Genomic DNA, 18636 nt, shown 5'->3' on the forward strand with positions numbered 1-18636 from the left:
ACGTCTTACAAACGTCTGCGACCGCTCGGCTGGCGCCACCGCGTTAAAATGAATCCAGGTGGTCAATTTTTCAAGGCGCGGCAACCATTTCGATGTGTACTGCTGTGTATTTTCCTACTGCACATAGTTTCTTAATCGCGGAACATCTGTCAAGAGCACAGAAAAAAAAAACATACCATTGATGATATCTACAGGACATCTCCTGGCACAGTATGGGCTGAGATGTTGCTGTGCCGATAAAAATAAGATGCTATACGACAACGTAATTACTGAATTGGTCTAACGTAGTTTCTTCTCTCCACCTTGCGGATTTCTGTAGAACTATTACGTCAAACGTAATTACTGTTCTTTTCTTCGAAGTAGTCTCGTGCTGGGCAATATAAGTAAGTGCATCCGACGCGCTCGTTTTTCGTTGGTTACAACCATACGAAACGAATAGACAGTGAAGGCAGAGAGAGCATAGGGAAAAATTAATTGTTATATTAAATGGAAATGCAGGAATAATAAGAAAAAGGGGGAATGAAAGTTGACGAAAGAACAATTTGCCGCTGGTGAGAGACGAATCCACATCTCTTGCATTGCACTAGGCGTACGCATGTCTAATTTCCGCATAACTAATGACAATTCTGCGTTTTCCTATGCTATATAGAGCAAGAAACTTAATTAGGGGGAAAGTAGTGCGACCGTTTGTTCCAACAGAAAGAAAAGCGGGTTCTCTGAGGCCTAAGTGACAATTTTTTAACCGCATGCTGAAACGCATCACAAAGGTGCACGGACAACATTTCCACAGTCAAAGAACATCTGCTCAATGAATTAACCTTTCTTGCATATTAATAAGTGCGCACCCTATAGTGCGAAAAATCCTTTGTCCGGCACCTATAGTTTCACAGGTATTGTCCTCGTGTGCGAGGTAAAATAGAAGGTCTTAATTCCCGCTGAAACCACCATCTTGTCAACTCTTTTAAGTTGATTGCCTTCCTGAATCAAGACAATGCATTGATCGGTACATTGGTTCCAATAGGAATTAGACACAAATATTCCTTTACAACCAAGGCAGAAAGCTGGGCTAGTTGGTGTGTCATCATTATTGAAAAGACTAGCGCAACATAGCAGGGACAAAGACAGAGGAGACGACAGGACGAGCGCTCGTCTTGTCGTCTTCTCTGTCTTTGTCCCTGATAATTTGCGCTAGTCTTTTTTATAATGATTCGTTTACAAATTCTTGCAAGTAACGTAACTTAGGTAGTCAAGTGAGAAACGCACCGGCAGAAATCTACAAGCCAAAACATCTTCAAAAGCCGTGTTTGATCGATGGAATTCGGTTCGTGCTGACGAAAAAAAATATATTTCATTACTGCTGTACCCAAACTAAACTGGCCAGACTGGGCGCAAAAAGGATCCCTTCACATGCACGATGAGGATTAAGCAATGTTCCACGCGTTTGACCTAGAAAGACATGTGGCAATCTAAGTCTGCCGTCGCATACCCGCGGGAAGAGATTTGTGCGACTAGAGATTTCTCAAATGCATTCGCCAATGCCATGGCAGACAACATGGCATCCTCCAGCGGACCAATTTAACGCGCTGACAAGGAGAGAAATGGCACAGCCCATTTGCTCATTTCTGTCCGCGTTTGCGTGCTTAATTAATCTGCTGGAAGAATGCATCTTTTCAACCCGAAACAACTGTACCAGCAAGTTGCCTTCATTACTGCAGTCATTAAACGCTGCATCTGCAAGTCGTGGTCACAACACCAGATGTTGCAACTGGCTGACGCGCTATTATCGATTACCGCCACTTCTTGGTAGCGAATCCATAAATCAGCACCGTAGGCAAAGAACTTAAACGAATGCAGCAGTAAGAAACGTAAAGCAAGGTAAGCCCGAGAGGGAAGAATAATCTGTGTCTGTCCCCTTCTCGACCACCGAGCAGTGCCTTCTGCTCCATACATGCATGCATGCATGCGTGAATGAATGAACGAAACTTTATTTGAAACGGCTCTACCGCCGCGCCGCCAGCCGCTTTGGTGGCATGTGCAATAAGCTGATTTCCTTCATCCATGGTATAGTTCGACATGGAGGATAGGAAAAAAGCGTCTTCCTATCTCTATGTTTCGTGCGAACAAGGACAACTAGTGATATAGAGGCTGTGTACCAATACCCACCGTATACGGCAAAGGATACGGCTAAGTGGGCAGGGGCCATCTTAAGTCTCGTTCCAATTCTCACGAAGACGTCAAAGTAGACAGCTTCGCGAAGACAACATCCAAGTCAATAACGATGCAGGCAACTTTCCGGTCCAAACAAGATGGCGACTGAGCAGGGCGCTTGGAAAGCTGACAGGAAGGTCGTTTGCACACAAGAAAACGCAGACACGCTTTCCTGCGCTCTTAATTTAAGTCACATCGTGTTTTTCATACATTCGCCGACACAAAAACATAAAATAAAGAAATAATTAGTGCTTCTCTCAATATTTCTTTTTGTCACCGCGAGATGGCGTCATGTCACCGACGCGTCTTCCATACGTCTTCCTGATGGTTCGGAATAGAGTGTACTAGAACGCGGTTGGATGGGGTTAACGGCTGGGGAGGCTCATGGTTTGCAGTGAGGCGCGCGACGACGGAAAATACTGTGGCGGCGCTGTGATCTAAGTGGATTGGGCCGCATCAAGGTCGCGCCGTTGCAAAGCCCTGGCGATATTTCTCGGAAGGGGCCTTCGTACTACTCCACGCGCTCGTATATAAGTCCAGACCGCTCAAACCGGGTATATAATTGCATATGACATGTATTTATACCTTAGGAATAAATACTTTCCTTGTTATTGAAGCAGCATATGTATCTCTCGTGTTTGTATTATTGCGCATATAGTTTTCCATCCGTAAGTCTTGTGAAAACGTAGACAAAAAAACATATGTAACCTTCCTGATTGCCGCTTCAAACAAATAAAGCATATTTGCCACACCCAGAGCCCTGTAGTCAGATTTACAGGAAGTATTCTTATAGAAAAAGGAGAAAAAAACTGCAGTGCAACATTCCATTCATGTTTCCATCTTCCTCGCTTAACAGAATGCGGAGTAATTGGTGCGGGTTCTTTTATTGCGGTTAGACCTCGGGCGCCGAAAACAGTTTTAGGTAGTCATTATATGCTAATCTTTGGCCCGTAAGACTTGTGAATTTTTTGTCCAGTCCATGCTTAACAAGAATAACAAAAAAAAGCGTCGCGGTAGCCTATAATTAGTGGCTATAGCGGATATGGCACGTTGCGTTGTTAAACTCGAGCTCACGGGTTCAAACCAGGTCGTGGAACTCGATGGGAACGGAATAGAAAAACACTCGTGTACTTCTGTTTACGTGCACGTTAAAGAACCCAAGGTGGTGATATCTGAACAGGGTGCCTCACACTCATATTGCCAGACGTAAAACGCCAGAATTTGTTTAATTAAAAAAAAAGAAATAAAGTAGCTGTGTCCTTGGGATTCTTCTAGGGGTGCAAAAGAAATAAATTATTCTCGAGTCTGATTGATCAGGAAAGCATGTGACGCTTATCTTATATTTCATAACTAAATGTAATGCCATTCCCAACTGTACGTCCACTCAACTAAACAGCTTGTGTAATATAAACGGCGGCTTTCAGTTATCCGGTGCACTATCATAATGACAATAATGAAGAAATTAAAGGAACAGCATGCCTCACATACACGTAAAAATATTTGTAGATCTGCTGTGTTCGATGAAGAAGATAAATGTGGTACCACCTTGGGCACTCAGTTTTAAGGGGTTGCAGACATGGTGAGACTGTAAAAAAAATGTTTTCCTTCCCTGAATCAAGTTTGCAGATTTACAGGCTGCCCCAGAACGGGGCGTTTATCTTGAATGATAGCTAAGGCTTTGTCAGCAGAATCGATTCGCACCCATGCGTTAATTCTCTCAGGAACTGATGCACCTCTGCGTAACAGCCACGGATCTCCAGCATCACAATCATTCGGAATAAGCGTCATCACCTTGCATCGGCCCTTCACCTTCGAAACTTCAAAAGTGCTGTTATGCGTTACATTCGAACGAAAACGGCTTTTTGATAATTTTTAATAGTGGATTCTGAAGTCGAATACCATCTGAATGGCAAATACCATTCGATTAGACTATACGTTTCTACTTCATTTCGCCTGCTGGCACGTTGAAGGAGCTCACCACACAAGCCATGGTAATTACATTGGTACAGACTTCCCGATCTCCCCGATTCAGCTTGAGTACATAGGCAATATCTTTTCCCTAACACTATTGTTCATATTTACGTCCATTAATTGCCCTGATTCCTTTTCGCGGAAAATCGATTGGCTCACCTGGTGCTGGCGCAGCTTTTAAAAGAAACACGCTTATTCCGATCGGGAGTTTTCAGTCTTTCAATCAGTGCACCTAGAATATTTGATAATTTTTCTCTTACGTATATGTTTTTGATATATATGTATACTCATAGATTTACCTAGAAGTGCATTGGTCATCTGCATCTTTTCGCGACACGCACTTGATAAATCTGGTTAATATCACCCGAATACTGTTTCCTTTGATGCAGTGTCCCTGATCAATATCAACAAGAAGCGCGCGTAAAATGACACGACATCAATAAAATTTTTTAACGTAGCTTCATGTTGCAGATAGGCGGCTTCTGTGGCAAAAATTACGAGTTACTTTAAAAAAAAAACAATGTTAAGTAGAGCTGTTCACCTGGCTAAAGTTACAATTGGCACCAGCCCACAAGAGTAAAAGCAAGTAAAACCATAAAAAAATTTACTGCACAGATTTTGTGCCAGAAACAGGGCACGTCCGCCAGGATCCTCGCAACGAACGCGCGCTCGCTAGCAGACTACGCACTTGACAACGACAGCAAAATTGAAAACGTCATGTTGTAGAACCCACGCCTGAAATGTGTATACGTAGCAGAGAGGTGTCAATATGAATTTGTAGTTGAAATAAAGCACCATTATAAGAGCTTACGCGCACAATCGGTCTCAGCGCCCCGAGCGAAGTTACGTTGAATATGCCGCGAAACGCGTCTCCAGCCCAATCCAGTTCACTCGCAGCGCCCTCACACAATTTTTCCACACGCGGCGCCTCAGTGACAGAGCGCCACTCGGACCACTTGACCATTGTCGAGTACACTCTAGCTCGGAACGCGTTCCATTTACACGGCCTCGAAGCTGTCTCCTGCTGTATCTTTAGCTGTCGACGTAGACAGTCTAGGATGCTGGCCCGAACTAGAACACACTTATAGTCGGCGGCTTGGTTGGTTGCGCACTAAGTATCGCTCACACCCACTGTGGCGGAAATATCAAGAACTGAATGGAATTATAGACGAGCCGTCACTGAATACAGCTTTCTTTTTCTTCTTCTCCTAAGAAAATAAAGATCACATCTACAAATGTTTGCTCACTTATGCCACACGAAACTTTGCAAGACCTACTCAGCATAACTTTGCGCCAGCTATTGCGTCAAGGCTTTGCATGCTGGGCAAACATGTATTGCTTTCTTTACGCGTTAAAGAGCACGCCGATACTTCACAGTGGCGGCAACCATTCCTCTTCCCCTTTCACTTCGGCGCCAACACAAGTCCCGAGCAGGAGACCCGACAGGACAAGGAAAAAAAAATAATAAAGGGGACGACCGCTAAGGTCTCCGAGCTCATACTTCAGGAACGCCCACTCACCATATCCTATTGATTGAGTTTATATATGTTTAGAGGTTAAAGAAGCACGCTGTTTAGCCATTAGGAAAATCAGTCTCAACTCTCTTCTATGTAAAAGGCTAGCTTTCATTTTTTTTACGCTGTAGAACACTATTAGGGCCTCTTAATAAACCGTATACTTAAGCGGAGTGATCTTGCGGCTTTCATAAGTTTGCTTTCAAAACAGCACTTTTACGCACCATTTCTCGAGTATTTCAGCGAAACGGCTGCGTTGGGAAACGCCATCTCCAGAAGGTGGCTCCCGAGGGTAGCTTACGCTATAAACGACAACGGACGCTTCGTATACCTCGGCGTTTGTTAACAAAAAGTGCGCCGGTCTGCATGATTAACTTCGTGCTTTTAACCTTTCCAATTAAAAATTGGTCTGGTGCGCGGGACAGAAACGCGGCAGTTTTTCGCCCGAACCACGGCGTACTTCCTGCTCGCTTTCCGGCAAGAGTTTAAGGGATTTGCTTGCAAGTGTTGCGGGAGCGAGCTGAGGTGCCATCTTTGTGCGCGCGTATGTGATACTCAGATTATTCTTTGCATTCCGTCTATTCACGTGATTGGTCTTGATTAATTGATCAACTTCTCAAATAATATACTTACATGAAAATTGTCAATGAGGAAATTGTAGAGCATGATGAAAAACTCAATACGAGCTCCTAAAGGTGTTTTTCCGATGGTGGAAGCAGCCCGTGAATACGCGCAAAATTCCTCGAGCGGCAAGCGCAGCCATTTGGCGTGAATTCGCGGGCTTCTTTACGCTCGGAAAAATACTCTTATGTAGCACGTATTGAGCAACAGAAAGCTGTATAGGGAGTTTCTCATGTCGCTCCACAATTTTCTCATTAGCACTTTTCATCTAGCTATATTATTTGGGAAGTTAAATAGTTAATCAAGACAAATTATTTAATTGGGCGGAGTGTAGAAAAATAATCTCAGTATCTCCAAGCGACGGCAATCAACATTACCACGGTTCTGTCCAGCTACGTGGAATTCGCATATTCTTAAACTTTGGTGGACGATAGTTGGACACCTCCGTGTAAACCCGCCGTGGTTGCTTAGTGGCTATGGTGTTGTGCTGCTAAGCCCGAGGTCGCGGGATCGAATCCCGGCCACGGCGGCCGCATTTCGATGGGGGCGAAATCACCCGTGTACTCGGGTGCACGTTAAAGAGCCTCAGGTGGTTTAACTTTCCGGAGTCCCCCGCTACGGCGTGCCTCATGATCAGCTCGTGTGTTTGGCACGTAAAGCGTCATAGTTTAACTTTTTTAACCTCCGTATAAGCGGCGATATTTTTTTCTTTTTTCTTTATCTGTAAAACCACCGGTAATATTGAACATGCCCCCGAAAGTGTGCAACCTCATAAGTAGAATAAACACAAAATAGCCAGAAAGAGCAGCGTCGATCATAATGCCACTTCAGGCGTGATCGTAAGCGCACTTCGGGAGCAATAGGACGCGTGTCAAGTGTCAGACAGTCACTTGGGCGTGGACTTGAACAGACGCAGTATGTGCAAGGTTTTGAAGGAAAGAGAGCGCGAACTTGCTTCCTGCGGGGCGTGTCCTTTCATAAGTTATTCGGCTAATCTGCTAGGAAAGCTTGGGAAACACAATACCTGTGCAGCCGGATAAGTCGGAAAAGTACGAAGCGTTTTTTGCATCGAATCTAGAAAAGGGTGTTCGACCAAGGCACGCAACCTTGATCGGGTGCTTTAAATGAGCGTAGACCAATTCTATTAAATAACTTTAGGACGGGAGAGCAGCACATTCTTTCTTTTTTTTTTCGTGAAACGCGAAGGGCTTAGCGCTGTTCACCAAGCCGCATTGTGCGATGAGCAAATAATAAAGTGTCCGCGCTCTCAACGGCTGACTCATAGAATGTAGCCGATAGTGAAGAAGAGTAGAAAAGGAAAGGGTGGAACGCAGCTTATGAGTGTACACAAAATCAGAAAGCAATCACAACAACGGTAATGACTGCTTTGAGCGAATCAGAAATCGATAATCTCGTAGCCCGATGGGACCACTAACTGGGTCTTGCTGGCGTTCCTGCATATGTTGAGATGAACAACATTGTATCTCTCGATGTACGGTGCGCTTCATTTCGATGCTTTGTCTGCCACCTTGATACCTATACTTAGCCAAGAATATTGCTCTGTACTCTGATGCGCCATTACAACGGTTTGCTCAATCGATCTCCGGAAAAAATTTTCTAGTTTGCGTAATACTCCAAGTCAGCAGCGGAGTCGTGCATGAATAATTTCATTCTTCCCGTTCATACAATAAAAGCTCGAGTTCAAAGAAAGTCAACAGCATGATTGTTAGGAGTTAAGCTCTGCATAAAAGAAAAACGAAAGAAAGCGCGTCATCGTATATATGTCCTATCATTGTTGTCGGAAAAGTAGGATTGTAAGTTCGTTATGTTAGTGTTAAGAGTTATGTTAGGGTTAAAAAATATATATACCAGCTCAAAATAGAATTGACTTCGAACCAACCTCGTGTGACAAAAGTATGCATAATGGGTAAGCTTTCCCAATTATATGTGGCCAAGAATTAAAAAATGACGGTGACTTTAAACGATCAGCAGTTATTGTAAGTCTTTTTGTTTCTTTTTGGCAAAAAATATTATTGAAGTGATAGCAGGCAGTTTGTTTATTACCTTCCCTAATTGGTAAGGCATCGAAGGAAAAGTTGTGAAGTGCCTCCAGAAATAATCGATAACAGCGTTTAGTGCAACCTATGTCCCGTGTGGTCCCTTTTCCTACAATAAAAAGCTCTCGTAATAAAATTTAAAAAAACACGACAATGAGTCTTCGCGTCAAGGACTGCAGTGCTCTAATGTCATCAAATACTGGACTATAGTTGATCGCACTGGGAACGGGTGGCCGTGCTCTTTCCCGGGCGCGTCAGCAGTTTCGGTTCGTACCAAACGCGAAACCCTCGATGGCTTTAAACGCCCGTATGGTGCTCAGCCTACTATAAGGAGGTTTGCGTTTCATATTGACACGTGTTTTTGTCTTTATCGGGCGACAAGTTTTGCCGCCTAAAAAATGTTATCGCACAGTGCGGGACGCGCCTGCATGTATCCGAAGTTTCTGGAAAGTTATCGATGCTTCTATCCGCTGTCTGTTGTCGCCGAACCTTTTGTTATCTGATTTCATCGCTTGACACGAATAGTGTAGAACATTTTAGAAGGCATGCGGGTCCCAACGTTTAATCTGGGACGCTCGATGATTGCTGTATAAAAGCCGACGAGCTTGACCCGCTGATCAGATTTTCGATGGTCGCCGACTGTGTTCACCGCTATCGTTGTGCTTTAAGTGTAGCCTGTTTTGTGGGCACAGGTTCGCCCAATAAAAGCTAGTTTTGTCTTTCACAGTACTGGGGTGCTATGCAGGATGCCCCGAGTTTCTCTTTCACCCGAGTTTTGCCCGAGTTTGCTCGACGGCAGTCAGTGAACGGAGATAGCGCGCAACGGGCCGAAGGTGCAGGCAAAAAATATGTAGACAGAAAGTCGCGTATGACAACATGAGCGCACCCTGCGCGGCACGCTGCTTCCACGTTTCAAGCGCAGAAGGCTGCACAACGAAACGCGCCAGCGCCGCGTATTGTTATCAACGGATTATCGCAACTTAGCGATACCGTGACTGCCCCGCTGTCTGTCAGCACACTTGCCGTGAGCCGTTTGCCACGCCTTTCCCGGGCGCGTCAAGGGCGTGCCTCATCTTTCGGGCGCTATCTATCTATCCTCCATCCAATGCGAACGGGGTACATGCGGCGCATTCTTGCACCTACACTTTCACTCAAACGAATACGTTAAAATGCGACAAATAAAATAACGCACATTTTTATTTCTTTAGGTATGTGTTTTTCGTTTTCAATGCTAGAAATTTGTGATGATAAACGGAGATCGAGCAAATTATTAAATTTTGCACATCTTGCCGTGAGTGGCGACAGGGAGGCGAAAGCTTAGAAGCGGTACATTGAAACGGGTCGCACGCACGAGGGCGTTCATACGGTGATAAGTCGCCTAGGGGCGCTGCAGTGCTATTCTCAATAAAGTCGGTCATGATCCATGGAGGGTCATGGCCACTCTTTCTCTATTAGGGGAATAGAAACGCAGCGCCGCGGTACGGCTGTTCATCGCAGGCGCTTCACTAGGCTATTAAGGCCCCCGCTTTACCAACTAAAAACGACACAACAGCTGTCGCTGTAAAATGGCGGTATGTTATTTTAGAGTGCGTAGTGTCGCAGTTCAGTGAAAATGTACCAGTTTATCTTTGTGCGCGAAGCCTTTGCGATACATTGCGAAACGTGCGTGCTTCCCCAGCGACAGAATTCATCCCTTGCCATCGCTTGCCCAGTGAAGGCGCCTCTGAGCGCACGTACGCAGTATATGAGTGTGTTGTGCAGTCGAAGGTGCTTGCGGATTACCTCTGCTGGAGCCAGCAGCGATCGCAGATGGATATCGTAACGACACCGCAGCACTCGCATTTTGGCAGGTGAGGACTCTTGTGTGCAGTTATGAAATCAGATTTCGAACGGAGAGATGTGTTGGAACTGTTGAGTGCGCAGTGCTTGTGATGAAGAAATGTCATTGCACTGGGCCTAGAAGAGCGAGCGATTCTCGGACGCTGATCGTGTTTACGACGTTGTGGCTCCGTTTCATCACCGATGACAGAGCAGCTATCTGAAACCACTGCTGCAATAAGCCCTCCTCAGCATCGTCGTCCCCCTCGACGCCTTGCAAGCACCTACAGTGACGTGCCGATAATTATTTACTGTGCGCTACGCGCCGCAATGCAGGCAATGAAACCGTGTTGTGCGGCCATCTCAGCCCGAGAAGATGTGTGCCAGCGACAGTCAACGCTTTGTTTTCGATAGTGGTGCTCAGTACATCACCGATGACAGTGCGTTGTGCGTGTTTTATGTCGGCGGTCAAGATTGTTGATGCCTCTCAGCTCGACACCGCGTCGCTGTTGCCGGCAGATAAGTTGGGCGTGGCCCAACTGTAGTGGGTGCGCGCGCAATAGTTACATGCCTCGCGCGGGGCGTGACCTCTGGTTTTGATTGACAGGCGAACTCGTGCTAAACTCGTACATCGCGAAACCCCCTCCGAGTTCAACTCGGGAACATGGCGGCGGCAGCAGCAGCGGCAGCGGCATTGCATCCAGCGGCAGCAAGCGTCAGTATGACCGTCCGGACCCGTTCACCTGCATGACCGGCGGGGAGTTTCAGCGTCATTTTCGCCTGTCGAAGACATCAGTGTGCTGGCTGTGTGACGAGCGAGGCGAAGACTCTCGTCTGCGGTGACAGCGTGGCGGGCTTCATTCGCTCACCGTCTTAGAGCAAGTCATCTGTGCCCTCCGTTTCTACGGGACTGGGAGTTTTCAGGGAAGCGTCGGCGCCGAGCGTTACATCGGACGCCATCAAACTACTGTTAGCCACTGTGTCAGAGATGTGTCTGACGCGCTTATCGATGCGGCAGTGCGTAAGCGGTGGCTAGCTTTCCAGAATACTGCGGCGGAGCGGGCATATATAAAAGAATGCTTCCCACTTCGTGGGAACATTACGAACGTAGTCGGGTGTGTCGAAGGAACGTACGTAGGAATTAAGGCGCCTTCAATGTCAGCGTTACTGTGATTAACAGACTTTTTCGCTGGTTGATCACTTTTTGTCGATTGTTCTATTTATCTGTCAGGGTGCCTTCCAAATGGCTCACTTTCTTGGGAAAGGGGTTAAGTATAAATAGATAAATGGATATCACTAATTGTGTGAAGTAACCTATGAATCCTAATCTCATAAAGAACTTGGGGTTCTTCATTGGTGAAGTTACTAAGTATGCACAATGCTGAATTTTGGTCATGCGTAATCTATCGGCCGCACTATGAAACAGCGAGGCATTGCACAATTTGTTGCAGCGCGAGATGTGGATGTTGCGCCAAGCCGGTTGTGCCTATGCATTTGTGGCGAAATGAAAATGCATTGAGAATCTTAGTGTGTTGGCTTGCATGAAGAAAATACTTCAGATTGTTTGCTCTGTTCACTGTCGATGCATGTGCCAGAGGTTCAGTGCATCTTCTTTTTTTTTTGGGGGGGGGGGGCGGCGTTATTTTGGATGGATAAATTGTATATTTTCGTCTCATAATGGGGCTCTAATTCTTAAGCATTAGAACAATGCACATCCGATACTCTGCAGAACTCTCTGTACGTGAAGATGTCGTGAACCACCAAGGCATTATTACATATCGGGAGAAATGTGGTGCAGATGCCAATGAAAAGTGGGTCTTTAACCTACCATGATAAAAATAAAACTTGCAGAGCAAATAGACCATTTGTACAGCTTTAGAGCAATAACTACACAAAACGTGATATGCCCAAACGAGTAAACACTTGCCGCATTGCCAAAGTAGGCTGAGCGACATGCAGCATATGTTGGCATTGAACATGTCTCGTAACTGTTATATTTATTGTAAGCCTTCGCTATCACACCTTTCCCTCCGGTACTCCCTTTACTGAAACGTGGCACTGTCTTTCCATTGGTGTCATGATGATAATGGTAACGGCGGCAGCAAGGCTCGTTAATGCTTGCCTCTTTGATTCCTGTGAGTTTAGTGGTAAAGAATATGGCACGTTCATACATACAGCTGTGCTGCAAAATTTAACATTTGTGATTTTTTGGAGAACTAATTTGTGTTGGGAAATTTCAAAGATGTGCACCATTGTGGCCTAATAACTAGAGCATTGGTGAGGTTGAAGACGGTGTATTGGTATAGAAGCTTGAAGTTTAATTGCACAACAATTCGACGGGGCACAAAGAGAAATACACACAGCAGAATGCTTTGCTGTGTGTGTTACACTCCTTTGTGTGCCGTTGAATTGTTGTGCGATCCAACTTAAAATAGAGCATTGGGCTTCTTTGGTGCAGGACCGAGGAAGTGTGAGCTATTCGACAACATGCCAGTGCCTTGCCACACACTTATGGAAGTCGGAAGGTTTGCAAACAAAGCTTTGCTTTCAAATCCACCTGCTCATGTAATACAAGCGCTGATTGAAAGAACCATCACACAAAAATAATGGTGAAATCAATGGCCTGTGAAAAGTGTAATTTGTATATAGATACTGTTGACATAATAGGTGCCATACCGGTGCCATAATAGGTGCCATACCGGCCTCAAAATTGTACTGGACAGAGCAGTTTGTTTCCTATGTGAAGCTCGACCTCCCATTACATGCTGTGCAAATAACCAAGCTCAGTTTGTTTTGACGTGCTACACAACATTCAGTGTAATCTGTTTTTGATTCTAAAGAAGTGCCAAACACCACCTCTTTTTCAAGGACGTCATGGGAATATTTGGCGAGACCTTTTTCAGCCCCTCATAATGGAAGTGTGGCCAGCCGGCTTTGCTTGGATGCCTTTATAGATTTCTGCTCCTGATCATTGTGTGCATTGCAGAAGCCTATGCAACTGGTGCAAGGCATTACGTGTTTCTATAGTCGGATACAACTTTAGGAGGCTGCGGAATCTGCACTTTAAGGCAGGTGAACACAAGCCTGCACCAATGGGCACGCACTCGAGACTGATATCGTGCCGCCAGACAGACTAATATTGCTCGTTGGAGAGGGACTATTTCTTTAGACGTGTAGGCAATCGGCTGCTGCGCTTTGGTCATCTGGGTGGGGCCTCTCCTGTCTTCTGAAGTTTTATCCGACTGTAAAGGATGCTGCTTTTCATACAACACAAAAGGACAAAGTGTACAATTATTTGGCCTATGAAATGGATACACCAGAAGTGTGCTATGCAAGGGCTTAAGATGTGTGAAATATGGTACATGCAATTATAAGACAATGTTAAAGAATATGTGGTATCGAACATGCATGTAATTTGTAAATGCATGGCACATTTGAATTGGGGAGTGTTGCAGTCATATGCACAGTCTATAGGTGATAGCATTATTAAGCTCCTGCTGTTTCCTTTCTTCATTGTGAATTACACACACCGTTCATCTTGTGGCTAATGAACACGCACTGTATTCTTGCACATAGAAAGAACAAACAGCATGATGACGTGTATGCTGCATTAGTGTATTTTTTATTTACATGGTCCAAGAGCGGCACAGGTTGTCTTACGTTTTTGCCTATTTTGAAGGGACACAAAGTGCATGTTATAAGTCTCCTAATATGCACAGCACAATGTTTACTGCAATAATTTTATTCATGTTCCTGAATAATAATCAAAATATTAAACTGAAAGCTCCTTTATAAGGTGCCTTCTGTGGGCTCGACAGGAGAGCAGTGAGGGCACCGATACTACTGTTGCGGAGCAGCCCTCTGGACCTTTGCCACACTCTCAAGAGCACGTGCCTGGCGCTCGCCTACTGCCACCAGGCGGTTGAGTGGCTCCAGCAGCAGAATGTTTTGCTGCAAAAAAGTGTATTGGAATGAATCAGCCACGTACAAACCATTATTTACAAAGAAAAATGCTCGTTGCACTATTAGTACCAAGTGCCCTTAAATGTGGAAGCCTCTAGTGTAGTATGCATAGTAAAACAATGCGTTGGGACAACATTGCTTTATTTTTCAAAACTGGGGTTTTCTTTTTCAGAGCCAATTGTCATGTTGATTAGTGTGCCAGCAGCTGAGGTGGCCCTGCACCTTCACGAGTCTCTACTGTCAGCACCACAAACCTATTTTTGTTCGCTGCAAAACAAATGCCTCACCCTACAATCCCGTCTTATACGAGCTGATTGCATCCTATGCCTACAAACATCATATTCTTTTCCCATTACGCAATTTTCTACCATCCTTGGCTGTAGTTCTCTCTCCTTGACATTCATTCTGTAATGCTTATGTAATCACCTGATATGAATTGGCAACAAGTGATCGAATACGTGCATGGCCTGCCTGCCGATTCCTTTCTTTTTTAATCTCAACTAGCATATCAGTTGCCACGGTTTACTACGCCACTGTCTTCCTGCCTTAATGCTATCTGCAACAATTTTTGTTACTTCGCTTTCTACACAGTCCTTGACATCTCAAGTTTCTTTGTTAACCTCCAGGTTTATGTCCCATATTGCATAACCGGTGGAATGCAATGATTCTAGACTTTTTTCAAGGATATCGGTAACGTGGCGATCACGATTCGGTAATGCCTTCCATGTGCTGTTCAACCCATGAAATTTTTGTTATAAGTTTCCTGCTTTATATCAGTACTTGCTATTGATATTTCACTTGGATAAAGATACTCTTCCATAAATTTTCTAGCTTAATGTCACTCATGAATTTCTGTTGCCTTACCAAGTTAGTGGAGGTTACCTTCATCTATTCCATATTTTCGCGGGCCCACTTGCACGTAAAAGCACGAACACTCATTGGTTCTCACTGCCTTCTTTAAACTGCTGGACATTCAGTTCGTTACTACGAAAGTGACTTAATCCGTGCACTCTTATTATGCTAAATATGAAACAGTAGAAATATACTTATCTGCAGTTTGTCGAAGTCTCCTTCACTGTGTTGGTAGCGAGATCCATCGTCGGTACCACCTCGTCGCTTCGTAGCTATATAGGATGTCTACCTTTTGCCCACACAATGTAATGTTCGTGACGCTCGCAGTCACGCAGAGTGGAGGAACTCGGCGCACTCGCAGAAGCAGCACCGGACAAGTTGTTTCTTCAGCACTTCGCCGTGAACAGTAAGGTGCGCGTTGCGATCTGTAAAATCGCCGAAGCTATTGGCAGTCTTACCGGGTGCACGGGAAGATTGCCCACGGAGGAACAGAACTATCCAAGAAATAGTGGCCTTCGTCGAGCCTGATCACTACGTCGCGCACTGCAAGCTCGTTGTACGGGTTTGTTTACACTGGGCCTCCCTGATGCTTAGCCGCCATGCTTGCCCGGTGAATGGATGTGATGACGCCACTACAGCGCTCCCTCGTGGTATAATGCGAAGGGTACTAAATTACAAATTAGTCTAAGACGCATTCAGTGCACGTCTCGTAAGCTTCAAAATGCTTCTAAACCACGTTAAAGTAACTAATAATATTGTACTAAATGCATTTGTTTTACAACTTGCTTCTGCATGTAATGCACTCGGTGGAACGACAAACAAGTGAAAGAAGGCACGACCATGCACCGACGGTATGATCACGTGAGCCCCAGTTTGTCGACCGCCCAGAAGGCAACGCCCAAGAAATGATAGCCAGCCAGAGTGAATCTAGATAAACCAATGAAACTGGAGGCTTGTCGAAAGATAAACTGTGTCTCGGTACCATTCGTGCTTTCATTTTGGGGTGTCGCCAGAGCTCGTGAAGATCCCGAGTTTCGCCAAACTCGGCGCATCCTGCATAGCGCCCCTGCTACTGTGTTCTTTGACGTCAGGACCACGTGACAATATACTGAACAAACAGCGCAGACAACAGGATTGCAAGTAGACAACAACACGGGCACTGACTATCAAGCATTGATTTTATTCGAGGAGCAGTACAAGAAAAAAGTGGCACGCAAGGTCGATAGCCAACGTCACAAAAACAAAACTAAAGTTGAGAGTTATCAGGCACCGAATGAGGGAAGAGATACGGCCAGCCGGCAACTATAACTAACTGCATCTATCATGCGGGCAAACTGAAGACACTTCTGAAAAATAAGAGAAAAGCAAGCAAAAAAAAATCATGAGCCATTACAATTTGTAAAGGTGGATGACCAGCGAAGCTGGTTTGCACACGACACAGGTGTAACACATAATTTTGAACAAACACACGAACTCATTTAATGTCTTGATGGGTGGTCATCGGGACGAAAGGTACGCCTACACATTCATTGTCTTGATCGGTTGTCATCATTTGTCGTCATCGTGGGGTCATAATTTTTGGGTCGTGATGGTGGTGAGGATGGCCTTGTGGTCGCTACGGTGCACACTGATCAGCTCGGGTACAAGGTTGGACATGTTATTTGCCATGGTCAAATCTTTGCACGACCAATGGCATTTGCTCAATGAAGTGCGCTGCTCGGTCAGCAGCCGCTGGTTTTATTGTTGTGCTCCAGCATGGACGACCGCCGCCACCTCGGGAAGCCAGAGAAAACTAGCCGCGCACGTTATTTGAGCGCTGCTGCCCGGCGCAAAGTAGACGCGGTAAAGACACGCCTGACGTACCCGCCACCCTGGCAGATCGGTAGGGAACGACGGCAAAGAGACGGAGCCGAGGTTTTGCTCGCGCACTTGAAAAGTTCACGGCAGCCTAGCCATATAAAGGTTCGCTGTAAAAGAAAGCAATGAAAAAAAAAAGACGAAAGAAGACAACAAGAAAAGAGGTAAAGCTAACAAAGAACGCATGTAAGCAACTAATAACCGAAAAGACAAAAAATGTAGAAGTGAGGATAGTCAAAAGGAGCGTGGTGGGTGACAATGTGTGTAAAACTAAACCAGCGGTTATCGAGGTATTAAATCTACAAAGCGTTTTTTTAACTGCACCAAATTTTATAAAATTGCCTGTGGTAGATGGCGCAGTTATAATCATTGATCTAAATTACTCGATCAGGCGGCCATTACTTCTACGATAAGTCAAAATACTTAATTAAATAAGTAACATAATTCCGTTATTTCTTTAATTACTAACATTACGGCCACTGTTTCAATCTACGAATTATAGCCGGTGAGCTCGCAAGGCGTACTCACTTGGAACAAATTCTCAGTACTGCACCAGTTTCGAGATATTGATTTTCAAAGTATCAGACAAAATGCATTGGTGTTCCAGTTACTTTTGTGCTTGAACGGACAAAACAGCGTTTTCTTTAAAAACAAAAGTTACTGGAACGCCAATGCATTTTCGCCGGTCACTTTGAGAATTGATATCTAGAAACTGGTCCAGTCCGGAGAATTCGTTCGAAGGACACGCCTTGCGAACTCACCAGCTATAATTCGTAGATTGAAATAGGGGCCGTAATCTTAATAATTGAAAAGTTAATTAACGCAATTGTGCTACTTATTCATTTACGTATTTTGATTTCTCGTAGAAGTAATGACCACCTGATCGAGTAATATAGATCAAGGATTAGAATTGGGCTATCTGACGCAGGCAATTTTTAAAAATTTGGTGCAGCTAAAAAAAAAAAAACCTGTACGTATATTGGTTATGCAGGAAAACAGACGGCGTGCTAACACAAGTGTTACTTCTCTGTTGAATGAAACAGGCTTTCCAAATCGCACATGCTCGCTGTTCGTGGTATTTGCTGATTGGGCAGGCCTTGTCAAAGAGCTAAACACCCACACGTGTTACAATGCGAGGCCAAGGTGCGGCTGGTTGTTCCTTTTAGCGAGCTAGAATGTGCACGCAACCCGTCTTTTGAACGACAGGCAGCGTAAGGGAATTTCATCGATTCCAATATACAGACACGTCGGGCCACCTTGTATCGCTTTGCGTAACACCTAACAATGCTGGATATGCAGGTACCTGCAGAATGCTTCGCGTAGCATGGATTCCTGTGGGGATCTGCACAGCTTTGCAGAATCTTATCATTAGCAACGTCCAGTGGCCGGTCTCGGTGATAGTAGAGGTGTGGCTGCGTGCTAGCCAATGACGAAAAGACCGAAAAAGATATATGCGACATGAAAGGATACGGCACTCGCTGTTACATACAACACATTTCAGCCCCCTAACCCCCTGCTCCACCAATTTTACAGATACGTTATTACCGTCTCAAGCGCACACGGTAGTGATCACGTCGGGACCTAAATATTGAGCTGGTGCACACTTCAATATGTCAACACTAACGCGCGACCTGCAAGAACACAAAATTTCGTAGGCGCGCGCTGTAAATGTACTTTTTTTTTCTCCTGGAAAACATTGTGTGCTTATAAAGAAGGCTGAGAAAAAAACATCTACACCTAATTTATGGATGCAGAAGGGCTCAAAAATGGAATAG

The 18636-nt window shown here is 45.0% G+C and overlaps 1 long non-coding RNA gene across 1 annotated transcript in view; it reads right to left on the bottom strand.

Moving 5' to 3' along the window:
• Positions 1 to 16221: 16221 nt before the first annotated feature.
• The window catches only part of LOC135911385 (uncharacterized), a 116518-nt gene continuing 114103 nt past the window's right edge, over positions 16222 to 18636 (bottom strand). The window contains exon 3 of the long non-coding RNA XR_010567299.2: positions 16222 to 16350. This is a non-coding gene — a long non-coding RNA (uncharacterized lncRNA). The remainder of the gene's footprint in view (positions 16351 to 18636) is intronic.

This window comes from Dermacentor albipictus, chromosome 1, assembly GCF_038994185.2.
Source record: "Dermacentor albipictus isolate Rhodes 1998 colony chromosome 1, USDA_Dalb.pri_finalv2, whole genome shotgun sequence".
Classification (NCBI taxonomy): Eukaryota; Metazoa; Arthropoda; class Arachnida; order Ixodida; family Ixodidae; genus Dermacentor; species Dermacentor albipictus.